This window comes from Echinops telfairi, unplaced genomic scaffold, assembly GCF_000313985.2.
Source record: "Echinops telfairi isolate 266 unplaced genomic scaffold, ASM31398v2 ScPeMD7_7469;HRSCAF=8507_1, whole genome shotgun sequence".
In the NCBI taxonomy this organism is placed as follows: domain Eukaryota; kingdom Metazoa; phylum Chordata; class Mammalia; order Afrosoricida; family Tenrecidae; genus Echinops; species Echinops telfairi.
In genome coordinates, this window is record NW_022111373.1 from 37861187 (window position 1) to 37884309 (window position 23123).

Genomic DNA, 23123 nt, shown 5'->3' on the forward strand with positions numbered 1-23123 from the left:
TGTGTGTGTGTGTGTGTGTGTGTGTGTGTGTTAGAGTACAACTGTACTCCAGAGTTTTCAGTGGCTGGTTTTTGGCACGTCAATGGCTAGGTGTTCCTTCTGAAGAGCCTCTGGGAGGACTCAAACCTTCCCTTTGCATCCCCTTCCCCAAACCAACAGAACCTCTGCCGCTGGGTCCATTTGGACTCATAGCAACCTCATGTGGTACATAGTAGAAGTGCTTCATAAGGAGTCTGTTCGATTCTGTTTGCGTTTCGTATTGGTTCATGCCCCTCCATGTCCTTTCTCCATGTCTTTCAGGCAAAAAGAATGTCTTTCCTTGTTGGCGATTTGTTCTATTAGATCCTGTGCGGGACAAGAATGCTTTTCTTTGTTGCACTCGGACATAGCAATGGCTCTTGTCTTACTCTTAAAGACAAAAATACCTCCCCCGCCAAAAAAAACACCCCTGATGGTGTTTTAGATGAAAGTTCACACAGCAAATTTGTGCACAGATTGTTTTGTGACATTGGTTTCTATCCTCACAATGTGTCAGCACGTTCTCCATTCTCACCCTGCCTTTCCTGGGCCCATCTGTCCAATTTTTCTACCCCTCTGCCTTCTGATTGTTGCTCATGGGCAAATATTGCATGGTTGGTCCAATCTATTATTATTTGGCTAGAAGGTGACCTCTGGGAGTGCCCTCGGTTCCAGATTCAGAGAGTGTTTTAGGATGCTATTCTAAGGTGCTTCTCCAATCTCTGTCGGTCCAGTGGATCTGGTCTTCTTTATGGCGCTGAGCTTTGCTCGACCATCTCCTCCTTTTCTAACAGGCCCTTCTCGTGCGGCAGATCAGCCAGTAGGAAGAGCTGGGCACTAGCTCTAGTTCTACTGGTCTCAGGACAGAGGAGGCTGGGGTTCCTGTGAGCCATGTGAATTAGTTGTATGTTAGATACATGTGAGTTGGTTGTATGTTAGATATCCACTTACTCTACGTCCCAAATTAAGGTGTAGAACATTATGTTATGCCAATTAGCTGTCCCTTGAGACTGTGGTCCCGAGCCTTTAAGTCTCCATAGTGTTTTCTTGGTGTAATATTTTATGGAAGCGAATCACCAGGCCTTTCTTCTGTGTGTCATTGGGTAAGCTCATATCGCAAACCCTTAGCTTAGCTGTCAATCACACAGCACTGGAAGGATCCCTGGTGACACAGCGGTCACACATGGAGCTGCACACCACGAGGTCATTAGTTTGAAACGATCAGCCTCTCTCTGGGAGAGGATGAGACTTTCTACTTCCGTAAAGAGTTGGAGTCCCAGATACCCCCAGGGGCAGCCCCGCCCTCTGCAATAGGACCATTATAAGTCAGAATCAACTTGGTGGCAGTGATTTTGAGCTTTTTAAATTTTACGTTACTCACAGACTTTTTTGAGGTTCGTGGTCAAGAATTGATCAGGGACATTTGCACAAATGAGCCATCACCTCTCTTTAGCTTGACACAAGGAGGACTAGAACTAGGGTGTTACTATTAATGAATTCACAACCTTTTACAATTATAATTATTGTGGGATTGCCATTTCCAGTTAAATGATTTCAGTTTATATTTCTTAAGGTCTTTATTTGAAACGATAGAACTCTGGGAAGGAGACACTACAGGGAGCATTTAAACAAACCCACACTCACACCAAAAGCTAGAGTAGCTATGAGAGTTGGAGTCCTGGCACACTCATCCACATGACCCATCGTAACCACTCGAGTTTTTGATTCTAACAAAGAACTACTTCCTAGAGTTTTTCCTTCCCAGAATTCCATAATTTCAAATAAAGTCCTTATGGGCTATAAACTAAAATCATTGAATTCAAAATGTGAATCCCATAGTAATTGTAATAAAGAGGATTGTGGAACTGCTAATTGTAACATCCAAGTTCATCCTGGTTCAATGTCTATCCTCTTACTCGTGGTTTCATTGGGAACTTGTGATTGTATCTGTACCCTGCAACACTGAGCCAATGGATTTAATCAATGCATACAATCAATCACAAAAATCTAGTTTAAATCCCATTTCCCATTTCACCTCCATCTTCTTCAACCTAGCAGGGAACAAAAAAAGAGAAGTAGATAAGGAAATTAAAAAATGTATATTTCATTTAGAACACACACAAAAATTTTGTGTGTCTCATACATTACTATTTCATGAAATGTGGCCTAAAAATGTGTGACTTAATCTCCTACCTCTGACATATTGTTTCTATAATCAGCTTTGTAGCTTGTGGACTTTTTTTTCTTATAGAGGACTGGAATTAGCCTCTCTAGGTTTCCCACACATAAACTGTCTGAGTGGGGCTAAGACATTGTGCAGGAAGAAAAAAGAGAATATGGATTTAGGTTTATAAATTGTAACCACAGTATTATCTATTCAAGTATCTGAAGGAGGCCTTCCTTCAGCGAATCCCCGAATGGTAGGCAAATTCCTGGGCTGCTTTTGCTCTTGCAATAGAATCAGGCAGAGATTGGGGCCTTTGCCGGGGTCCCTAATGTGTTCTCGATGAGCATTGATCAGGGGTTTTCCTTCCTCCCAGCCGCACCCGGGCCTCGGAAGACACAGCATTTGCTGTCGGCCTTCTAGAGCTGGCTTGCCGAGAAAACATAGCTTCATCAGCAAATGCTAAAAAGCTAGGAGTTTCCTTTATTGCCATTATATTAAAACCAGATAAAACACGAAAGGCTGTCTGCCTTTGTGTTCCAGATTCGAGACAAGAGGCCTCGTGTGCTACGCCAAAGCCTAGATAATGAACCTCGCACGGCACGTCTGGACCATTTTCAACGCTCCCCCACTTAAAAAAAAATCTACATACGATCTGTATTATTCACTTACATATTTCCTTAAATAGCTCACTTAGAAAAAAATCTTCAATAGGACTTTTCTTTTTAAGGCGGAAAATGGCTGTCACTACTCTTGAGGGCATGCCCTGGGGCCCAGGCACAAAGAGGGCCCCCTCTGCCTCAGCCCCAGGACCATCCCTGTGAGGCAGGGGTCCACCACGCCTCCACCCTCGGAGACGGTCCTCCCAACAGTCCCTCCTCTGCCACTCCACTCTTCCGCTGGTTTCCACGATCCAGTGCACGGCCGGGGTTGATTGGGGACATTAACAGGTCGTCAGGATCAGAACATATTAAGGACACAGTCCTTGTGTCGGCAATGCCTCTTCTGGGCCATGCCAATAGGCAAGCCTCTCTCTGCTTCTCAGCTTCTCATGCGCAAGCCTCTTGGCCTCTGTCCGGCTCTGACAAGTGTTACAAAGTTCCTTTAGCGGGGACAAATGCCCAAAGCGCACCCCATTCTGTCAGCCAGTCTCCCACCCGGAGGCCCTCAGACTTACTCCTTGTGTGGGTTTTGGACCCACTCCAGAGTACTTCTTTCCTAATGATCATAGGATTTTCTCTCTCCCTGGTTCTGAGATGGCTCATTTATATTTGCAGTGGAATGGCAAAACTGACCACTCCCTTCTCCTAGTGTTTCCCACATGCTCTTTGTATGGCCCCGCCCAATCTTTTGGTGAGCCATAAAAAGATGGTGACTGGAAGAGCCATATCAAAGGGGACCGCCAAAGGGATAAACATTACTATCACTTGCCTTGAGATAGCTAGAAAAACAAAAGAATTTAAAAAAAAAAAAGCAAAACAACACATCCTAACTGGACAGTTTTCTCTGTCAGATGCTCTGCATCCTAAGATTGCTGGAGACATTGTAGCATCATTCGAGGCCTGAAAACCTGAAAGACAGTTGATTTGAAACACATTTCTTCTTATAGAACTCGCTCCTAGGTACTGGGGGTCTCTCTCCCTCGGAGCATCAGCTTTTAGGGCACCAGGTTACAAGACAGAAACCTTAGAAACACAGTTCAGGCACGTGCCCTCACTGGATGCCTACTCAACAATGTGGTTTCCAATCCACTTCTGTCATTTAGAAGCACATTTGATAAGAGCCAGTAGATATCAAAGGACCCTGGGGGCTCAGCGGTGAAGCACTTGGGCTATAGGCTACTAACGTGTGAACCCAAAGGTGTGGCGATTGCTCTCTTTAGAGCCCACAGCGGAGGAAACCTGAGGGGCAATTCTGCTCTACGTCATGGACTGGCTACACGTTAGAATCGACTCTATAGCAGTGAGTTTTGGTTTCATAAATATCGTTGTTTAATTACTCATCCTACGACTCATTTGCCCCGCAGAGAGATAGTGGGTACATATGCTAGTCAGTGAGTGGCAGGGATTCTACTGTGGTCACTTAAATGCTTAATCCACTGGAATTATTACCCAGCATTTTAGGACTCAAGTGAAAAGAAACAGAAAAACAATCTCTTGTATGTGCTAGTTTTTTTTTTTGCAAGAGATTTTTTGCTCTACCTTCTTTAAGTGGATGAAAGAATGAAAAACTCAACCAAGCAAACCAAATACTCAGCTCACCGTAAAGCGAGAAGGAAAGTGTTTCCCTCAAGCCGCCACTAATGATTCTGGATACGGGCACCCCACTCTCACGCAGCTACTCCAGAGCCATTTGAATGTGTGTTCATTGCTAACATATTGAACTGCTTTCAAAACCTGGAAAAAACCATTAAAAAGCTACCACGTAAAGTTATGATGCCAAAGTAATAACTTAACATGCCCATGGTATTTTGATTTACAGAAAACTTCCCTATGTCTTTTTCTCAGTTGAGCGTCACGGCAGTTCAAGTACAACTCATAATTTCATTTTATGAGGACAAGAAATTGAGTGTCCAAAAGGTTGCCATGCCTAATCAGTGGAAAAGTTTAGTCACACTCTTTTGGTTATTTTCTCAGAGAAACATTCTCTCATCATTAGCAATCCTTTCTCTGTCCAATTTTCTGCTCCATATGCAGGTCACTGTCCATTTATTGAACACTTACTTTATGCTGGGCACCACACTAGGCACCCAGCCCCAAACCAAACCCACTGCCATTGAGTTAATTCCGATTTATGGCAACTCCGTATAGTTTCCCAGACTATTTACTAGAGCAGACAGACTCATCTTTCTCTCTTGGAGTGACTGGTGGATTTGAACCACCAATCTTGTGATTGGCAGTCCAACACCAAGCCCACGGCACCACCAGTAAGGACACAACAATGAATGGCATGACCCTCGTACCATCTGTTTAACTCAGGTTGCCCAGAAAGCAGAGCCTTATATATAACCCTAAAGTGTGGTCCGGGGGCCAAGAAGGAAGAGGCCCAGAGAAGCAGTGGGAGGAGGAGAGGGACTCAGGGAGGCATTGTGGAGTTGGACCGCGACTCCACTCACTGCAACTCACTGCCACAAGCACAAGCTTTCACACTTGTGCTTCCTAGCATACTATTGTGGGGTTTGGAGAAGGTTGTGGAGACCAAGGGAAATTTTTATTTTTTTAACCATGATCTTCTATTGGTTGAAGGCTTGGCTCTGGGGGAAATAACTTCCTCACACTTTAGGGTTGTCCATATGTGAACCCCTCGGGCCCAGCATGCACTCCTTATCTCTGGGTTCTCAGGGAAGCCTCAGGTGGGCGGGGAGAGACATATGGTGTGGGCATAAGGGGAGGCACTGTTAGTGTGCCTTGCCGAACTCTCAGGTGCCCCAGTGGGATGCTGCGGTGAGAGGCGGGGGAAGCCAAGTGTGTCTGAGGCGATGCGTGAAAGGAGTCTTGACATCATTCACTGTGAAGATTGTAACTCACTCTCCATGTTTCCAGTTCTCCTGGTCCTATCAGGAAACTTTAAACAGATGTCTGTTAGCATTTGTAATCTTATATGCTTCCAAATCAGATGTCTTTGCTGTCTTCTCGAAATCAATTATTCTTCATAATAAATAGCTACAAAAGATCTATTGTCACTATAAGGTCATTTCATCCCTATAATCAAATATCGAACGATACAAACCAAACGAAACCAACCCAACCCAAACCAAAGCCAAATTCATCACCATTGCTTTGATTCTGACTCGCAGGGACCCTACAGGATAGACTAGACCTGGCCATTGGGCTTCTCTATGAAAACTGACTGTCGCATCTGTCTCCCAGGCAGTGGCAGTGGCTGGTGGGTTCAAACCGCTAGCCAGCAGCTAAGCACTTAGCCAAGGGACCACTAGGGCTCTACCCTGTGAGAGAGGAGGCAGGACACACAACGACAGTGAATCTGGAGTAAAGCACAAGCCTGGTCTACTTGATCAACACATATTGACTAAGTGACTCCTCTCTACTAGTGTGCTGCTAACAGCAGCTGATAGACCATGGCTGATACCAGCCCGTGCCTTAGAAACGTGCACCGACTGCCCGGAATGCACCAGAAGTCCACTTGAGGCTCCATCTAAGAGCCTATAATTTCATTGGACTGGGGTGCAGTTGGGACATTAGGATTTCAAAAGGTTGAAGCCATTGTGTCAGTCAAGTTTTGCACTCACGAATCTAATGATTGTGAACAGGCTGCATTGATTCAGAGCATTAGATCCACCTGGTGATTTTGTTAATTAAGCCAAATTCAGTATTCATAGGCAGGAAATGGCTCCCAGAATTTAGGTGTGGACACAGGAGTCTGTGTCCGCACAGTGCTCCAAATGAACTTTATAGAGAATGCTTGGAGCTCACTTTAAGAAATAGGTCACCTCTTAAGGGGGTAATGGCAAAAGTGAAAAAAAAAATCAGAAAAATCATAGAGGATTTTTGTTCGTGGATTTGAAAAATAGTATACGGCAATATTAAGATTATTTCTTTTTTTAAAAAGATGATTTGCTTCAATGTCAGGGTCAATGAAGGATCTAGCAAAAAGAAAGATCTATAAAGAATCAGAAGGAGGTTAGAGACTGTTTCTCCCCGAGAGGAAGTCTGGGGTCTGGTGACCAGCTGTTCTCGATCTGCTCCAGGACAGATGGAGAGGAAAGGCCCCTAAACTGCAGCACGTGAGCTAGAGGTTCGATGCAAGGCAGGAAGCGCTGGCAGTGAGAGTGGTTAAGCTTTGATTTAGGTTATTAAGGGAGACTGAAATTTTGTTCTCTGGAGGTTTTCAAAACCAGTCTCGATCCTCATCCATCTGAGCCGGCTAAGGTATTGTCCTGCCCAAAGGCAGAGGGAATAGACGACAGCTTTGAAAGCTCTCGAATGGCTTATGCTTCCTGAATGTGGAACTAACAGCAACGATACTTAAATGTGAGTGTGCGGAGCCTTCTAGAATGGTGGTGTGAGCATGTCGGCAGAGCTCCTTCCTAGCCAAACAACTGCTTAACAATGAGAATCAAAAAATAGCAACAACAATATCAACCAAAAACCCTCGATCATTTACAATCTTTGGAAATTGTCCTAAGAAACATGAATTCAAGAACACCTACTAATCGCAGCAAGAAGAGTAGGCCTGTGTGTCTTTGGAGCCACGTCTTCCCCCGGTGCGTCCAGCATCGTATTCCACATGTCCTACTCCGCGTGGGAAAGGCCCAGAAGGTAGGACGCTTCCTCTTCCCCCAGGGCTCGGTATAAACATTGACTGGGGGGCTGCTTTCAGGCATCTTATCACTGCTTCCTGACCCCTGGTGTTGCAGCAGCTCCATTCAAGGTAGGCATGGATGCAAAGATGGCGTCTACATTCCTTCCTTCCAACACCCACCTCTAGGCTTGAGGTTCTATACCATGGGCAGCAGGCTGAGAATCCGGGCCCCTCAATGTCCTACTGAGCTTGCTTGTCACGTGGAACTTCGACACTGGAAGGAGGACTGGGAAGACGGGGCGACCAGCTCCCACCTGAGTGCACACTCCTGGAGCCGGAGGCCATTCTGGTGGAGGTCGGACACTGACCCTGCTCCCTGCTCCTGTGTATAGTTGTGAATCCCAGGCCTCAGGTTGTTGTTGAAAATGATTCTGAGCCTTTGTTTGCTTTATGTTCCCGGTAGTCACGAGTGAAAGAGTAGATCAGCCTTAAATTTACGATCGAGAACGCGCAATGGAGAAAAATGAACCATCCTGGAGTCAGTCAAAACGGGGGGTGGGGAGGGGGGTGGGTGTCCGTAAACGACGTATATGTGGACAAGGCTGTACCCACTCAGGATCAATGCGAACAGGATGTGGGCCGACTGGAACTCACTCCCCAAATGCACCTAGATCCATGAATAGAGTGTAGGCCTCGTTGGCATAAGGAACACAAGCACCACCTCGGACCAAACGCTGACGGATAGTGGAAGCTTCGTGACTCAGGGCAACTCCTGAGAATCTAGGATTAAAAATACAGTCACTCGCCTCTTTGGCAGCTGGAAGACTGTGCATGCCTAAGGCTGAGCCCGCTGAGGGGTGACCATCGACAGAACTGCCCCTATGGAAAGTGGAGCAAGACCATTTTATTTTCTAAATTGTCACCACAGTCCCAGCCACACACTGATAAAGAATAGAAATCGGGTTGTCTCAGGGGGCTTCAGCACACTCCTGGACATTGAGCAGCTTATGCTGACTTAGGGACCACCCTTAGGAAGCCTGGCTCAAAGACAACACAAACGCCAAATCAAACTCACTGCCCTAGATTTCGTTCTGACTCATAGCAACCCTATGAGACCGGGTAGAACTGCCCCTGTGGGGTTTTGAGACTGTAGATCAAAATAGAAGGCGCCTTCTTTCTCCAGCAGATCAGCTGGTGGTTTCAAACTACCGACCTTGTAGTGAGAAAGCCAATGCTGAACCACCGAGGGGGGAACTATTTGAGGACAGAGATCAAAGGTCTACACTACAGTGATGGTTCTGCCAAGTCACGAAATGAGTGAACAGTGGTTAAGCAAACAACAACAACCCCAAGTGTACTGGGTGGGTGGCTTTAAATACGAGAAATGGGTTATCTCATAGCCCTCGAGGCTAGCAGTCTAAATCGAGAGGGTCGGCAGGCTGACGACTCCGGAAGAATTCCTTTTTTGTTGCTCCTGACTTCTTTGGATCCCAGCCATTTCTTGATGTTCCTTGGCATGTGAATATAGTTTCGTCTTCCCTCGGTATTTCTCCGTGTCTACTCTTTTATAGGAAAGCACTTAGAGTGAATTAGGATCACCTCTCTCTGCTGCAACCACGTGTTAAGTGCAAACGTTTTCAGAGACCCTATGTGCAAACAAAGTCACATTTACCAGTCCATGGACAAAACTTCTAGGTATCTTTTCTCAAAACTCCAAACTCATGCCACAAAGCAGTGATTCTCAACCTGTGGGTCGCGACCCCTTAGGGGGTCAAAGAACCCTTCACAGAGGTCGCCTGATTCATAACAGTAGCAAAATTACAGCGATGAAGTAGCAACGAAAATAGTTTTGTGGTTGGGGTGGTCACCACCACATGAGGAACTGTGTGAAAGGGTCGCAGCACTAGGAAGGTTGAGAACCGCTGCCATAGAGTCAATGCTGACTCCTGGCAACCCCTGTGGGTTTCTGCGGCTAAAGCTAATTATTTACAGAGTAGAAATCCCCATCTCTCTCCCATGCTGCAGCTGGTGGTTTCAAACTGCTGACCATGCAGATCAAAGCCCAACTCGCAGCCACGACACCACCAGGGCTCCTGTACATATCTTTTGGGGGTACATAATCAAACCCTAATGCCAACGGATATTGGTATTCAGAATCTACACAATCTATTATCAAAAACATCCATTTTAACAACACAAATCACGAGTCATGCAAAGAAACAAGAACATATTACATGCTTACAGGACAAATAGCAGCAGTTGAAACTTCCTTTGAGGGCCAAGATGTTAGACTTAACAGTGACTCTATAAAGAATGAAAGAAACGTATCACTTATTTAATGTATCACTTTATTTGATCAAATAAAGAATATCAATAAAGAAGTAAATATTATAAAAAAGAACAAAATAGAAAATATGAAGTTGCAAAGCACTTTAAGTAAAAAAGAAACATTTAGTAGAGAGGCTGAACTGTAGATTTGAGCTGGCTGAAGAAAAAACTGGAGCGTATATTATTAGAGCTAATCAATCAGAAGAGCAGAGAGAGGAAAATGAAGAGAAATAAAAGGACATCACAAAGGGTGGGACCCCAGTCATGCACCCACAGATGCATCATAGGAATCCCCAAATTAGAGGAGACGTGAGAAAGAGTAGAAAGAGCATTTGAGAAAGTCATGAACTTGTCTTAGTTACAGAGTGGGGCTGTAACAGAAGTACCACACATGCTGTATTTAAAGAGCATACATTTCTCACAGTTCTGGAGGCTAATATCCAAACCAGGGTCTCCGCCATGGCAGTTCCTTCGGTGAGCAGCTGCCTTGTTCTGGGGTCTGTTTTCTTTGTCCTGTAGATGGCGTTTACATGGCATTTGTCTTCCCTCTGTGCATATCCCTCACTCTAACCTGCTCTTTTAGAACTCAGAAGTGATTGGATTCAGAACCTGCTCTGCATAAGTATAATCTAATTAACATAACAAAACCATCTTTTGCAAAGGGGCCTAGAATTCCACAGGGGTTAGGATTCTAACACATTGTAAGGGATTACAATTAAATGTACTGCATACTTTCTCATTAGTAACAATAGAGTCCACAAAGAGTGGGATGACATATTCCAAATGTGAATGTGCAATTTGGGACAGGAACTTGTGGGAGCATTATTCCCCAAGGACTTCCTAGTCTCTATTTGTTTTTTCTTCTTCTTGTGTGCAATTGCTTCATTATTCCCTGCTCAGGTGTCCTCCTGGTGCTCTCTGAGGAAGGTTTTACAATTAGAACAAATTTACAAACATTTGCAAAAGTAGTTTTGGACCTTCCATTATTCCTACGATTAAATATGTATCTATGATTCTTCTCTAAATAAAAGACTCTTGCTTTTTAGTTGTGAGATTGCTGTTGTTGTTTGCTTTGTATCAACTCCTGCTTTTTGTTTTGGTATTCCCTGGGGGTTTTCGGTAGTGTTTTCCCCCACCTCCTCAGCCTATATGGCTCATCGAACCTTCTGCCTCCAGATGAGTGCAGGAGACTAGCGTGACCATTTTTATTCCTCTGATAAATTGGTCCACAAACCACTGAAACAAACAAACGAAAAATAAACTCACTGCCAGCAAGTCACTTCTGGCTCATAGCAGCCCTATATGGGTTCTGAGATTGTAAATCTGCACAGGGGCAGGCGGCCTTCTCATTTTCCCTTTGACTGTGTGTTAGGGTGGTTTCTCTAGAGAAGCAAACCCATGATTCTTGTATGTGTTCTTTATAGAAAGAGATTTCTATCAAGAAATGGCTTACACGGTTATAAAAATAGGTAAGTCCAATCCTGGTCAAATCGGGCTTCTCCTGACTCCTAGAAGCTGATGAACAGGAAACAGTGTGACAGCAGAGGGCACAGGCTGGTGGATGCAGAGGTCTGAAGTTGGCTGAATCAATCCACTGTTTGTAGTCCATTGATGTCTCCTGGGATTGGCCAGTGATGCAACAGGAGATCGAAGAACCAGATGCAAAATCCAGCTAAGGCAGAAGGACCAAAGAAGATTTAACTCTGCTTGGTCTCTCTCTCCCTTTCTTTCTTTTATATAGAAAGGCTTGTGTCACCAGGAGGTATCATCAGGCTTTGACCCAATTGATGGATTGGGCTCTGCCCCTGACTCTACTGTTACCCAAGAGTTGACATAATCCCTAGCTATCACACAGGGTCTGGTGGGTTTGAACCACTGACCCTGAGGTTAGCAGTCCCATGTTTATCTGGCAGTGCCACTTCCAAAAGAGACCCAAACTCACTGCCATCAAGTCAGTTCTGAAGAATACAATAGCTTCTGTGGGGTTCTTAGGCTATAAATCTTGACAGAAACAGAGAACTCTAACGCTTTCTTATAGAACATCCGGTGGATTCAAACTACTGTCCTTGTGGTTGGCAGCTCAGTGCATATGTGACCCACTACACTATGCCAGCTGCTGGAAACACCTGAGGGCTCCAAAGTCAGTTCAAGGAGGGGCACATAGCCCAAGGGGTGCTAGTGAGATGCAATTCTGGGACTTGGGCTAGCAAAATTGGAAATAAGGAGGTGTTGTTTCATCAGGGTTACTCAGCCGGTAAGATCCTGTACAAGACCTCTTTAGAGTGTTGAAAAGCAAGGATTTTCTTTTTAGGACTAAGGTACACCTGACCCAAGCCATAATATTTTCAATCGAAGGAAGACCGAAGAAAAATCGTTGCATTTGAACGACGGTATTGGCTAAGATTTTTGAAAGTACCATGGGTTGCCGAAAGTCCAAATGCATCTGTCTTGGAAGAAGTGCCGCCAGAATGCTCCTTCGAGGCAAGGGTGCGCAGGGTTCGCCTCACGTACAGACAGAACCACTGTGAGCCTGCGTAGGCCTGGGCCGAGTCTGGTTCTGGTGTATGTGGGGTCCTTATGAGTTCGAACGGATGGGATGGCACCTAACACTAACAACACTAACCCTGGCACTCGCTTGGGGTCTCAAGAGGACAGAGCCTCTCTGAGATGGAGACGGATACAGGGGCAAAAAGCACTGTGAGAACGGAGACAGAAATCCATTTATCTGAGCAGTGTCTGAAGCTGCCGTCCCACTTTTGGCTACACGACACTCAATCCCTTTGCCACTTACTGAGTGTGAGGTGGAGTTCTACTGGTCAGTACTAGAAAAGTCAATGAATAACTATATACTTACTCTTCCTCTACACTTTAAAATAGTGTATCAGTCTCTACAACTAATAACAAGCTTTCTATAAGAGATAAAACAGAAACGGGTACACAGTGACTTAGAGGTAGCTTAAAATAGTGTCTTAGAAAGTCAATTTCTCTTGTACATTTTTGGGGGTTTAAAAGCAGAATGAACTGTAATAGTGAATTCAAGAAACGGATGCCCATGTGTGTTGGACTTTGCCCAGTAGGTGATGTTTATCTAAGTGTGGGCACAGCTATCACCAGAGTGCCTATTTCTTGCTAACCATCGAGGCATGAAGAGGTGATTGGGGTTAGAGGTGAGGGGGGGGGGGCAGAGGTGATTAGCAAGAAAACCCTGAGCATTAACTGCGGGCCTTGTTGAGCTATGTAGGACATACTAAAAGATCCAAGGAGGCCACATTTAAAAATAGCATAATGAAATTAGTCCACTGGAGTCTGCCCTGAGGAGCAGACATGACCTGACTTGATAAAGCCTCACATACAAAATGGATTTTATTTTTAGGGCATTCTATCTGGGATAACAATGGCTCAGCTGATAGGAAGGTGGCGGGTATAGTTTGTCTTAGTGGCTGGCACTTACGCCTGAAAAGAACAAAATAGCATATTTAAACTGTCAAGCCCTAATTGTTTCATTAGATGGTGGTAGTCTTTGACAAAAGGAGCCGGCTAACTGCTGAAGGCAAGAGTGATGAGCACTAATTCCGGCAGGGCACTGGGGCGCTGCACCCGGTACCTCGCCTCCTTTGTTTCTTCCAAGTTCATCTCGGTTACAAGGGAAGTCTCATTTTCTAATGTAATGACTGCTATTAAAATCAGTTAAAAGCCTTTCATGAGCTCGGTGGTATATCCTCTACATAGTTTTAGATATGAATGAACCACGGAGGCCAGTTCTAGCATTTGTATTCATCTATTGGGTCTCCAGCATCTAGTTTAATATCAATTATAGTAATGACAGATATTTATTTAGGGCTTTGAACCCAGCAGGATCCAAAAGTGATTTACACATTTTATACATTCCGGATGAAGTGTTTTATTTACACGAACGTGCAGCCCCTCACTTTTGATGGGGAATGCCCACCCATGCGACCACCAACTCCTTCTGCTATATGGAAGGTGGACACCCTCTTGTCCGACGGACACGAAGCAGGACCTTCTCTTGGTGGGTACGAGTCAGCTTCACATCTTGACTGGGTGCTGGAGAGGATGCCGAGGTTAGGCATTTATGGTAAATAAGGCACTTTGCACATATTAATTTTATAAACCCTTTCTGCTCTGCCCGCTAAGGCTACACATCTGTGAGGTACTGGGGAGAGACGGAGTGGGGGCAGCAGGAGGGGGGAGATTCTGATTTACTTCTTGCTGCTTAGTGGAATAGAGACCCACGGCATGCTTTCCTTTCACACACATTTAAGAATTGAAAGGCTGCTTAGCATGAGGGGGTGGTTATATTTTATCAAGAGACATCATAAAAGCTTTCTCCAGTTTGAGACACCAAAAAATCAGATCCCGTAGATAGTTATTTTTTCTCAGGTACAAGGAACCAAATGTGATTAATGTCTTTTTCAAGGGCCAGAGCCTGTCTTTCCCCAGCCCCAAAGGACTCACAGAGGAAGCCTCCCAGCCGCCCCAGACCTCTGTTCCTGGCAGCGAGGGAGGGAGACTCATCCACTGGGTGGGCTGCTTGGACTGCTGCTTCCGAGGCCGCCCCTCTAAGTTCAGAGAGCTGATTTATCTTTGATTCAGGTCTTTCAATTAGCCTTGTTTGCAATCATCCATCTTTTTCCAAGGGCAGATTTGCTTTTCGCCAAGCCACGCCGTCCACGCTGTGTATACATTTCAGCTGTGTTGTTTCCGGATTCAAGGGTCTAAGGTGAAGCCCTGCATTGTCATGGTGCAGGCTGCCTGGGGCAAGTTTGCCTTCATCAGACACAGGACTGAACCTGAAAGTTCTATCACTGTATTGGGTTTGCTTCAGTATCAAGAAACAGTGATGTTATTTGAGAGATGCTTGTCAGTTAAAGCCACTTTGTCCCAACTTAGCTGTGGGGAGGGGAGCGGTCTTCATCATTGGAAAAACAAAACCAAACCAACAAGCACCCACACTCTAGGCCATCGAGAAGATTCTGACTCGTTGCCCCATTCAACGAGACGAGATCGGGGAGGAAAACGCCAAGTGGCCAGTGTGCTAAAGCGGAAAGGACGTCCTGAACTCAACTGAACGCTGACGGGGCCGGATCGTCCTAATGTCCCCATCCTGGTGAAGAGAGCGATAAAGCGCCCACGAAGACCAGGGAACCGATGGAGGAAAAACTGCGTGCCTTGTCCTTTTACAAACAAACAGATGAAAATGGGATTGACGTTGTCAGATAGAAGCCAGGCTAACTGCCAAGCTCACTGCCTTTGCGTTGCTGTGACCCTGATGGATAGGGCAGAACTGCCCCCGGAGGCTTCTAAGACTGTAACTCTTATGGGCGTAGAAAGCCCCATTGTTCTCCGGAGGAGTAGCTGGTGGTTTTGAAGTGCTGACCTTGCGTTTTTAGCAGTTGAACGTATAACCACTATGCCACCAGGGAGTGGTAAAATACAGCGTCGGTCAAGTCTTTCTCTCGACCAGAGTGGACAGGCCATTAGGCTGCTGTTTTTAGCATGTGTTGACCCAAGGATGTCTCCTGACTGGTGGTAGGAATACACTCCATGTATTCCACAACAAATTTATGGCTATAAGTCAGTTCTGACTCACAATAATCCTCTGGACAGAGTAGACCTGCCCACTTAAGTTTTCCAGCACTGTAAATCGTTGTGAGAACAGAAAGCCTCCTCTTTCCCCCATGGCATGACTGGTGTAAGCACCACACCCCCAGCTCTGCTCCACATTGCACAGAGACGGGAAGGGCTTGGGCGCCTGACATGGCGATTATAAAGGAAATGAAAGGACAAAGTCTCATTTCCACATATTGATGGAGTCTGACACAGGTAAGGATACACTCCAATGGTCTCATTTGGGAATCCGGTTTTCCAGGTACTATACAACGACAGCAACAACAAACCCTCTAGGGATAATTGCTCCTTTCCTCATTTCCATAATTTTCCCACAGAATATGAGTGGATGGAAGGAGAAAAAGATTAACTTAATGATTACAAATTGTTTTTAGCTCTGAAAGTAAACCTAGAAATTGAATAACTGCGTATATTCCCAGTCTGCTTGTTTGTTTTCCTAAATGCAAACAAATAGCCTGGACACCGGGGAGCTCTATTCTGCGACAGGACTGTGGACATTTAAGCACAATGCCTCACCTAAAGTAGAATTGAAATGTATGGCAATGAGTTTCTTCAGGTCTGCCTAGAACTACACTATTGATGAAAGCTGTCATCTGGAGCCTAATTAGTCCACTTAGCTTTTCCTTATTTTTTATTCCCTCTGAGAAATTAGCATGCATGCTGCTTCCCTGGATTATTCCATTAGGTACATTAATTGATCAAATATTCAATAGTCCTTCAGATAACAGGTTCTCCAAGTTTAAGGCGCTATTATCAAGACATTACTAATAACTCCTATTCCTATAGAATTGTCAAATTAGGATCTTGGCTCTTTTGAGCCAAGAACCAGTGGTGGTCACATGGTAGCAAGAACCAATGGTGCTGAAGGAAGATGTTAAAACTGCACTGAGTGAATTAGCCCAAAGCAAAGCTCCAGGAATTGACAAAATCCCCAGTGAAATATTTCAGAAAATTGGAGAAGCACTGAAAGCACCTATGCTCATCTATGCCAGAATATTTGGAAGCCAGCTACTTGGTCAGTTCACTGGAAGAGATCCCGATTTGTGCCCATTCCAAAGAAAGGTGACCCAAAAGAATGCTCCAACCATAGAGGGATATTGATATCACGCACAAGTAAAATTTTGCTGAAGATCCAACAACAGTAGCAGCACATTGACAGGAAACTGCCAGAAGTTCAGGCTGGATTCAGAAGAGGATGTGGAAGAAGGGATATCATTTCTGATGTCAGATGGAGTTTAGCTCAAAGCAGAAAATACCAGTGTGGGGGAACAGCCTCCATAACCAATAGGGTCTTGAGGAACAGTTATATAATTGAAAGGGAAAATTATAGAGACAACAGATAAGGCGTGCAAGGGCTCACCTTTTCCCTGGAGTCTGGAACCAGAGAGAGAGTGAATTTATTCTGTAACAGGCTTATATAATCATTGTGCATGCAAGCCACGCCATACACATATACGGAACAGGAAGGGCATGTGCTAGAGGCATATACAGAATAGGAAGGGGAGGTGTTAGTGGTTTACACATGACAGGAATGCATATATATAACAGGATGGGCAGGTCCTAGAGTTAAGATAGTTACTTCACCTTGACCATTCCTGAGCTGACTTGACCTTAGGTATTCCTGAGCTCTTCTCCAGGGGCACAATCTGTGATCAGTATCCGAAGGGAGTGGGCTGTACTTAGGGTAGGGCAGACAATAGGGTCTGATTGCTCTTCAAGGCAGACAACCTTTAGGCAGATAGCTTTCAAGCACGTAGTAAGCAACCCTAAGCTTGCAAGAAGCATCTTAAAACTGGCATTAATTATTATAGGGGGACATTGTGGGGAATAGCTTTTAGTTAGGATAATGTGACTGGGATTCATCTTCAACGCGTGAGTGTGAAGGTCTCCCTCCACCAGAGTGTCAGCCTCCCAGACTCCTTAAACATGAGCAGAGAGAATTTGTCTGAATACTCTTTTCTTGGTCCTCAGTTTCCCACATACCAGAAAGATGTTTACTTGTGTTTCATTGATTATACAAAGACATTCGACTGTGTGGACCATAATAAACGGTGGATAACCTGGAGAAAAATGAGAATTCCAGAACACTCCACTGTGCTCATTTGGAACTTTTACACGGATCTAGAGGCAGCTGTGATTACAGAACAGGGAACGACTGCATGGTTTAAAATCAGGAAAGGTGTGGGTCAATGTTGTGTCCTCTCACCAGACTTGTTTAAGATGTACGCTGAGCAGATCATCAGAGAAGCTGGCTTATATGAAGAAGACTTGGCATCAGGATCGGAGGAAGGCTTATGAACAACCTGCACTATGCCTAAAGTGAGGAGAAATTGAAGCACATGCTGATGAAGAGCAACGATGGTACCCTTCAGTATGGATGACAACTCAATGTAAAGAAACCAAAATCTTCATAACTGGACAACTAGTTGACATCATGGTAAATGGAGAAAACACTGAACTTGTCAAGGGTTTTGTCTTGCTTGCATCCACAATCGATACACATGGAAGCAGCAGTCAAGAGTTCAAAAGACGGATTGCGTTAGGGAAATCTGCTGCACTGAATCTCTACAGTATTGAAGAGCAAGAATATTACTGGGCCTGACCCAAGCCATGGTATTGTCAGCTGCCTCATATGCATGTGAAAATTGGACATGGAATAAGGAAGACTGGAGAGGAATCGATGCATTTGAATTGCGGTGCTGGGGAAGAATATCGAAAGGACCATGGACTGCTAAAAGGACAAACAAAGCTCTCTTGGAAGAAGTACGGGCAGGATGGCCAGACTTCATCTTACATACTTTGGACAGATTCTCAGGAGAGAGCAGTCCAGGAGCAGGACCTCACATTTGGTCAAGTGGAGGGCGGTGAAAAAGCGAAGGCCCTCAAGGAGATGGACTGACAGTGACTGCATCAAGCATTCAGGGATGGGAACCATTGTGAGGAGGGACCGTGCAGGGTTTCGTTCAATTGTGCATGGGGTCACTATGGGTCAGACCCAACTCGATGGCACCTAACAACAGCAACTATCTTGGCTATAAGCAGCAGTTGAGAAATCCAATGGTGTATTGCAATGGGCAGATCGATTGTAAAAGACTTCTCTTAACAAGTGAAATGCAAAGATAATACTTTGAGGTGTATGTTACCCCAGGCATGATATCCCCTGCCTCAGATGCATGAGGAGCTGAACAGTGACTAAAACAGAGCAAAGGAGGAGTGATGCCTTTAATTATGTATTGGCAGAGAATGCTGACTGTGCCAGGGACTCTGCCGGAAGAACAAACAACTCCAGTGGAGAGACAGCCAGAATGCTCCTTAGAAGTGAGGGCTCTGAGACTTTGTCTCAGATACATTGGATCGCTTATAATGAGGGACCAGACCCTAGAGATAGACATCCTACTTGGTGCAGTAGGGGGTCCGCCCCAAAGAGAAAGACCCTCTCAATGATAGAGATTGACACTGTGGCGGCAGCATTGGGTCAAACACAGCAAGGGATGTGAGGATGGAACAGGAAATGAGCGGTGGTCTCTTCTGTTTTACAAGGTGTTGCTTGGAGTTGGAAGTCAATGGCGCATAACAACCACCACAGTGGACCTTTCCTATGCAGCGAATCAGGAACCTACCATTATCAGCTCATTTGATAGGCTTCATGAGACAATCTGAAGATGCACACTAGAAGTATAAAATGATGGGGGCTGCACATGAACTTGAAAGCATCGAACACAATAGAGCAGGAGGCAACGCCCACCAAAGTTAACCAGACAGCTAGTTATAGACAGAACTGGTCTCCATTTATCCATATTTAGCTAGAGATTAAAGTAAAAGTCATAGAGGAATGTCACTAATTTATCCTAGAGGTTTTTTGTTGTTGCTATTTTTGAGACTGATTTCTTCATAAGCCACCTCAGAGTTTCATTAGGAAAAATAGTGGTCAGAAATAGTAATCACAGTCTTATGGTACTTCTTGAATATAATCTTTTAGAAACATTCAAATAAAAAACCCTAATGTAGACCCCTAACGTAGGGCGCAGCACAGTGCAAGAACGCGACTCCAGTGAGAGATTCCCTCTGCATCTGGCCCAGCCCTTAGCTTTCCCGAAGAAAGTGACTGCCAGAGGACCTCTGAGGTGCCCTCCAGCCTGTGGGTCCAGGATTCCATGATAAAGTATATGGGGACATGCTATTTGCCATATGTTTAACTTATGGGTAATACATAACTACTCATTCCTCTCCAACTGCCTGACTTCACCCGCTAAATCTCCTAGCTGCACCTTCCTTCTCCTTCAGCCATATTTGACTCCTGTTGGAATTGAATGAAAGTTAAACAAGTTGGCCAGAGCTGGAAAATCTAATGTATATTTTAAAGTTCAACTTTTGATTTAGATTACATAGCAAAACCAGCTCCAGTTCCCTGGTTTCTACACGGAATGACCAGTTACACTGGTTACACTCTTCACACGGGGTCAACGTCCTCATGATTTCTGCCCTCGTTGTTTCAAAGGGCTAGTTCTAGTCCAACCGAAAGGGCCGCTCCTCTGAGTTGAAATCTACTTGTTGGCAGTGAGTTTGTTATTTTGTGGAGTATTAGACTAATGTAAAGATAATCTATAATAGAGTGCCTGAAATCAAAGGAAAAATAAAATCTGACCTCTCTGAGGTATGGTACTGATGAATCCCAGGAAGGAAGGATATTCAGAAAACATGATTCGCATGGGCATGATCAATTGAAACTTAAAAAATCTTGATATAGAGAACATGATAATAATTTCAGAGGAGAGATACATCTCATTTTTATTTATTCATTTTTGTTTGTATTCTCCCCCCCCCCACATCTCATTTAAAAAAAGTACTCTGGAACTGTTCTAGTAAGGAAAAACAAATTGGTGCAATTGAATAATGTATTTGTACCCATTCAAAGATAGCTGTCAACAGAAGAAAGAAATTATATAGAAATACTATCAATATCACATGCAAGTGAAATTTACTGAAGATGATTAAAAGTCTGTTGCAGCAGTACCCTGAAGATGTTAGGAATCCCAGCCAGATTCACAGAGGAAGTGGAATAAGAACTAGCATTGATGACTTCAGGTAGATCTTGGCTGAAAATAGAGAATAACAGAAAGATGTTTACTTGTGTTTCAATGAATGCGGGGATTCCTACGAAACTATCTTTCATGTTGAAAAGAATGAGACCTCTAGAACATCTCCTTGTGCTCATGTAGAAACTGTACATAGACCAAGAGGCAGTCGTTTGAACAGAGCAAGGGGATTTGGCTTGGTTTAAAATTGGGAAAGGTGTGCACCAGGCTTATATCTTTTCACTATATTTATTTACCACCACTTCTCTGTCAACTTGTTGTACTGTGGTGGCTTGTGTGCTGCTGTGATGCTGGAAGCAATATTTCAAATGACAGCAGGGTCATCCTAAGAGAAAATATTTCAGCAGATCTTGCAAGCTAAGAACAGACTACTGAAAATGCTGCCCACCTCACAGGACTTGGCTGCTGAAAACTCAAAGCTGTGCATTGAAATATTGGCAGATCCTGAAGGCCTAATCAATAGAAGCAGAACTTTGTCAGACATAGTACTAGAAGATGAGCCCCTCAGGTCAGAAGGCAATAAAAATATGACTGTAAAAGAACTCTCTTCTCAAAGTAATGTTGATTATAATGATGCAAATGGAGTAAAGCTTGAGAATGAAGCCTTCCGGTCCCTCATTTGCTGATGGGGCATGACTGAAGATGAGAAGAAGTAGCTGCAAATATCTATTAATAGTGGGAACTTGGAATGCATGAAGCACGAATCTAGGAACATTGGAAGTCATCAAAAATGAAATGGAACACATAAAGAGGGATATCCTAGATGTTAATGACCTCAAATGGATGGTTCCGGGCATTTTGAATCAGAGAATCATGGTTTCCTGTGCTGGGGATGACCCAAGGAAGAGGAAGCGCATTGCAGTCAGAGTAAAAGGAAAGGACATCTCAAGATCTGTTGTGAAGTACAGTGTTACCTTCGATAGGGTTGTATCTATCCTCCTTCAAGGACATTCCATCCATACAACCACTATTCAGATTTATGCCACAGCTTCGAAAACTTTAGTTGTTAGGCGCCACCTAGTCAGTTCCCCATGGTGACCCCGCCGCGGAAAACAGAAGGAAACACTGCCCGGCCCTGCACCCTCATCACAATTGTTCCTCTGCCTGAGCACACGGTAGCCACTCTGCCAATCCACCTTATAAGCTAATGAGGAAGAAATGAAAGAATTCCACCAACTTCTCGACTCTGATCAATTGTGCAAGCAAGACCCATTGATAATGAGTGTCCATTGGAATGCGAGAGCTGGAAACCAAGAGGCAGGATGGGTAGTTGGAAAAGATGGTCTTAGTGACGGAAATGAGGTTGAGATCCCGTGATGGGATGTTGCAAGGTCAATGACTTGTTCATAGCAAATGCTTTTTTCAACAGCACAAAAGGCAGCAACACACGTGGACTTCTCCAGATGGAATACTCAGAAATCCTGCTGGCCATGCCTCTGGAAAGAGAAGAGAGTTGTTGTTATAAGGTGCCCTGAAGTCAGTTCTGACCCACAGAAGCCTGATGCACAACAGGAGGCAACACTGCCCACTTCTGCACAAACTCTGGAGCGTGCCTGTGCCCTTAGCTCATTGCTGTAGCCACTGTGTCAGTCGGCCCCCTGAGGGCCCTTCCTCTCCTTCGCTGCCCTCCACTTTCTCAAGCACATTGTCTTTCTCCAAGGACTGGCCTCTCTGAGAATATGTCCACAGTATGGAAGAAGAAGTCTGGCCGTCGTTGCCTCTAAGGAGCATTCTGTCTGTACTTCTTTCCAAAGAGAGATTTGTTTGTCCTTTTGTAGTCCCTGGTCCTTCCACTATTCTATCCCAGCACTACAATTCAAATGCATTGGTTGTTCTTCAAGCTTCCTTATTCAATGTCCACCTTTCACATGCCTAGGAGGCAGTTGAAAATACCATAGCTTGAGTCACGCACACTTTAGTTCTCAAAGTAACATCATTGCTCTTCCATACTCTAAAGAGGTCTTGTGCAGCAGACTTATCCAATGCAGCACATCTTTTGAGCACTTGATTCCTACCCATGAGCATTGACTGGATCCAAGCAAGAAAAAAATCCCCGACAAGTTCAACCTTTCCTCCATGTATCCCGATGGAGGTCCAGCTGTGGGGATTTGCTTTTCTTTACAATTAGTTGTAATCCATAATGAGGGCTGTAATCTGTGATCTTCATCAACAAGTGCTTCAAGTCCTCTTCACTTTCAACAAGCAAGGTTGTGTCACCTGCTTGTTTCAGGTTGTTAACAAGCCTTCCTTCAAGCTTGATGCCACATTTTCTTCTTATATAATCCAGCTTCCCTGATTATTTGACCAGCATACAGAATGAACAAATCTGATGAGAGGATACAATCCTAATATCCACGTTTCCGGATTTTAAAATCATGCAGTATTAACTCGTTCTGTTTTGACAGCTGCTTCTTGGTCCATGTACAGTTTCCTCAGGAGCATAATGCAGTGTTCTGGAATTCCCATTTCCCCAACACATATCCATAGTTTGTTATGATCCACACAGACTAATGGCTTTCTATATTCAATAAAACACAAGTAAGCATTTTTCTGGCATTCCTTCTTTGAGCCAAGGTCCACCTGACATTAGCAATGATTTCCCTTGT